The sequence below is a fragment of the Quercus robur genome, chromosome 3 (assembly GCF_932294415.1).
Source record: "Quercus robur chromosome 3, dhQueRobu3.1, whole genome shotgun sequence".
Lineage (NCBI taxonomy): Eukaryota > Viridiplantae > Streptophyta > Magnoliopsida > Fagales > Fagaceae > Quercus > Quercus robur.
This window is the reverse complement of record NC_065536.1, coordinates 23,012,948-23,016,912: the sequence shown is the minus strand read 5'-3', so window position 1 is coordinate 23,016,912 and position 3,965 is coordinate 23,012,948. Positions and strand designations below refer to the sequence as shown.

General features: G+C 32.4%; 1 long non-coding RNA gene across 1 annotated transcript; it reads left to right on the top strand.

Moving 5' to 3' along the window:
* The first annotated feature begins 550 nt into the window (after window positions 1–550).
* On the top strand, window positions 551–3,643 carry LOC126717516 (uncharacterized). The gene is made up of 3 exons (XR_007652641.1): window positions 551–914; window positions 3,110–3,230; window positions 3,332–3,643. It is a non-coding gene; the product is annotated as an uncharacterized LOC126717516 (long non-coding RNA).
* Window positions 3,644–3,965: the final 322 nt, after the last annotated feature.

Sequence of the window (3,965 nt, the reverse complement as noted above, 5' to 3'; positions counted from 1 at the left end):
TAGTGGCTATGATAATGTAGTCTCTATTAAGGACAAACTCTTTGGAGAGAATTTGATTATTTATGAATAAAGGACAATGAAATTTGAGCTATCATAAATCAAATTATAAGATATGGAAACACTATAAATGATGAAAAATTTGTGTAGAAAATATTAAAAAGTTTGTCAGCAAAATTTTAGCATGTGGTTGCTAGTTGTTACAATTGAAGAAGAGAAAAATCTATTAAAACTTGCATTGGATGAGTTATGAGGGTCCCTTGAAGCATGAGAAAAAAGGATGGGGAGATTGTTGGGGGGATAAACACCTTGGGGAGCTTCCTTGAGTAATCTATATCTATATCTGTATATATATATATATATATATATATATATATATATATATAATAGCAGAAGCTGAGAGAAAGTGGGTTCCTATGATTAAGGAGGTGGTGACAAATAAGAAAAATACCTATCCAAAATTCAGCCATGTTTCGCTTTAAAAGCGATAAATTATGTTGTTTGGTATTGCTACACACCGTTTAAAAGCCTGTTATTATAAATAACAAAAAAAAAAAAAAAAAACCAGTTACAATTAAAGCATACACGGAAATAGAAATTGAGAGGCGATGAAAGATAGAGAGAGGCAAGGAGGAAACGGGGAAAGAAGTAGAGAAAGAGGCAGAACGGCGAACTCACCATCGATTCTACCAAGTTTACGTTTAAATCCAACCAAAATCCCGATCATTACAACGTTTGAAAGCCCAATTTACACAAAAATCCCAAAACTACCCACTCCCAATAAATCTTTTCTACTTCTTTGCCTCTTCCTCCGTGTTGAAGCTATTTTCTCTGCCTCTCTCAATTCTCAAAACCCCTAAACTATAGCCCATCACTGCTCTCTCACTCCTTCAGCATCCCACCGTCGTCATATACCGGTGAGTTTTTATCTTCGATTTAAGTTTGTTTATTAATTATGATTAGGGTTTGATATTTTGTTTGGATTGGTTGCGATTTTTTTTATTCAAATTAAGTTTTTCTCTTCGCCTTTCAGTTTAAAATTTTGATCAGGCTTTGATATTTGTTTGGGTCTTTAGGTTATATTTGGTTCTCATTATGGTATTTGAGTTATAAGTGATTCTGTTTTAATTATTTGGGTTAAATTTGTTCATGTTTATTTATCTACGGTTTTTGGGTTAAAACGTAGTTTCTTTCAGATACTTTCTAGTCAAAGATGTAAGCTTTACAAGTCAAGTGGTAATAAAAAAGTAAATTGGACCTTTTTCCTTAATCTAGGTCCTATAAAGAATAAGATGATGAATTCCAAGAATAGGTATGAGTCAGTTGAGTTCATTTTTTTCCCCCAATTACTTACGCATGCTCTCTTTATTTCAATCAATTTGGTTCCTCCCTTTATATCTATAGCTCTGTTCCTTTTACATTTCAAAATCAATTTCTCTGTGCTTGAAATTTTCATATTTGTTTAATATTAATTCTTCTAGAATAACTATTTGTCATTGTTCATTCTCTACCCTATTGCTTCCCTTCTAATTGCCATATGCTCTATGCGTCCTTTGCCCCATCCCTGCTACTCTGATTGTTTTTACTGCCCCCATCCCTTCTTTGCAGTAGTATATCTGGAAGGTAAGCACACTGTTTCCCACTTCAACCACTATTTTCAATTCCTGTAACTTCTCACCGGTGCTTTTCCTATTTGAATTTCTATATTTAAAAATTTCCCCTCCTGTTGAACTGTCTAGGGTTTTCCTTTGATACCTTTTGAAGGATAGATGGATTTATTCTCTTTCTTTGGATGCTTTGCCTCAAATCATCATCAATGTATTTTGGTTTGGGTAACATTAGGGATTTTCACTCTTGGGTAATGTTAGGGATTTTCACCTTTGCTGCTTTTAAATCTGACACTTTACATTGTAGGATAATTTATAATTTTTTCTAAGTGGAATTATGGTTTCCTGGATTATTTGCTATGTTTTGGTTAACATGGAAACCAAAAGAGCAATTGTCATTGGAGAATGAGGAGTAAAAAAACAGAATGTTTTCAAAGTATGTGTTGTGAATTAAGGTTATGTTTTGTCTCTATAAACCCAAGGCTTAAAAAAAAAAAAGTAACATAAAAGACCTTTAGTTTGTGGTTAGTTTGCTTGATATATATCATGTGCTTGATATTTTGTTTCTAGATGAAACTATTGTAACATATGAAGGGAGTGATATTTTGTATTGTATTTTATAGATAGAATTTCTGCAAGTTTAGGACTTTTGATTTATATGAGTTATTATTATTTAAAAACTTTCATCAATTATTAATACACATTGAATCACTGGATATTTTTTTGATCAATGCCTATTGATGCAGATGCAGTATGTATACTGTGAATGCCTATTTGTGTTTTATAGATTGAGATTTTTTTTTTCTTTGAGTAAAGGAGGTCTTAATAATTTATTTGTTACAGTTGGTCCTTTCATTTATTTGTATGTATTAGATAATGAACAGAGACAATTAGAAAAGATTGAGAAACAAGAAACTGCAGGTCTTCTCGCAACATACTTAAAGTAACAGAAAGTCAGAAAGGGAAAAGGGGAGGGGAGGGGAGGGGACTGCTACAAGGGTGAATAGGGATGTTTGATTGTAAAAGGGGAGAGTTTTTGTTTTGTTTTTTATATGATTTGTAGTGTAGTTTTTTGGCCTTTTAGAATCTGAAAGTTCCTGAATACTTAAAATGAAGGGTTCTTTTTGTGATCACATGTTTATTACACTTCTTTTTTTCTTCTTTTGCATCCTATTGATCTTACGCTGTTGGAATAATTATTAACCTTCAAAAAAAAAAAATTATCTGAGTTTCCTGTCATTTTCTTAAAAGATATGGTGCATTCTGATCTGGGTTCAGTTCAGAAACTGAGGCCCCACTTGGTTGATGCCAAAAAATAATTTACGTGGATAAAACATATAAATTAATATATGTTAATATAAATGAAGTTCAGAAGCCAAAAATGCTACTCTGAGATAACAGGGGACTCAGTTTTTATCGCTTTTCAGAACTATACCATAATCTCTGACATGTAACTTTCTGAATTATGAACTAAATTTTGTGAGGTGTGTATGGTTGTGGTGCAGTGGTTATTCTTTGCTTAGGGATCCCCAGTACAACAAAGGACTTGCTTTCTTTGAGAAAGAGAGGGATGCTCATTATGTGCACAGTCTTCTGACTCCAATAATTTTGTCTCAACAACTTCAAGTTGTATTAGTGATATTGGCTTATAGCATTGTTTTATCTGATTCATTGTTCTCATAGTTTGAAATTTTTGCTGACCCTCTTTTGTATTTTACTAATCCTAGGAGAAGAAATTGATGCAAAACATCTGACAATATCAAGTCCCGCTGCAAAAGTACATTGCCTTGATGGAGCTTCAAGTAGGACTTAGGAGTTTCACTGTCGTTTCTCAATGTTGATGAGCTTGAGCTTTTACAAGAGTATGTTGATCATGATATTCATATTAAAGCTAATAAGGACAATGTAATCATTACTATCATGTAAGCTTCTTGAGGATCAATAACTATATTCTCTCAAACCCACAACCTTCAGAAAAACCTTGAACCAAATTTGCTTTAGTTATAACTTATAAGATTTCAATTATCATTTTTTCTAAATCATGTGTTGATGCTAGGTTGGTCATTTTCAGAACAAGCGTCTTCCCCCCCTTTCATTCATGCCCTAGGTTTAATCCCATAATTAGAGAAGTGTATAAATGGAATTTTGAGTTCTTTGAATTGCGTCTGTGTGCTAATTAAGAGATACTTTAGTTTACAAGTATTTTTCCTTGGTATTATTTATATACACATTGATTTTTCAGTTTATAATGTTTACATACTAGGTTTAATTCTTTAGTGCATGTATGAATTTAGTTAGTTTGAATGTAACTGACTGATATTAGCTGATTAGTGGCAATGCTAAAAATAATTTCCAAGAATT